Here is a 953-nt window from a genome sequence, read left to right on the forward strand (position 1 = left end):
AATGTAGTTTGTGGTCTTTTTGCCCTCTCTAATGCTGATTTTGATGAGTCTTTCAGAAACGAAGTCTGTATTCAATATTTCCTTTGCTTTGTCAGGGTGTATGATGAAACCCACACCGTGTTCACCTCTTTGTTCTTTTCTTACCCCACTCCAAATGAGGACAAAGTTAGAATGGATCTCTTTTGTACCTGTCCCTTTTTTCCTGATGTCAGTAATGCCCAAGATGGAGATCTTGTTCTGGGTCATGAACTCCACTATCTCAGGTTCTTTATTTGTCAAGTTGCAAATGTCCCAGGTCCCAATTTTTTCATTTTTTCTTGATCGTTGTCCGTTTTCCTCGCCAGGTCGTTTTCCGTTTTGATCAGTCCATTTGTGTCTCCTTATGTTTTCTTGAGCAATATTAATATCCACTGCCGGCCTGCTAAGCCAGTCGCAGTTTCACCAGAGCCCCGTTGGCCAGCAACGTTTCGGCTAGCGTGACGCCTCAGTGACATGACATATTTTCACACTTTGGTGACCTTGTTTGATTCCTTTCAACAGTTTGGGTGATCAACCTACCAATGTTGTCTTCCACCCATAACTTGTCAGACAAACAAAGCCTGTATGCCGGTCATCTGACCGTTGTGTTAGCCTGTTAGGCAACTAATCCTCTCCATGAACGTCAAACATTTACTATTTGTAAAGTTTGGATTCATTACATGCACTTTATTTCTATGGTCATTGATTGTCAAGAAAATTCTTTCAGAACTCCTATTTTGCCTAAAATTGGATAGAAAAGGACTCTTTCACACACTGACTCACACCACACACACACACACACACACACACACACACACACACACACACACACACAAACACACACACATATACAAACAAACACGCACGCACGCATGAACGCAGGACCGCACGCACGAACACACGCGCACACACACACACACACACACACACACACA

This window comes from Aplysia californica, unplaced genomic scaffold (assembly GCF_000002075.1).
Source record: "Aplysia californica isolate F4 #8 unplaced genomic scaffold, AplCal3.0 scaffold00858, whole genome shotgun sequence".
NCBI lineage: Eukaryota > Metazoa > Mollusca > Gastropoda > Aplysiida > Aplysiidae > Aplysia > Aplysia californica.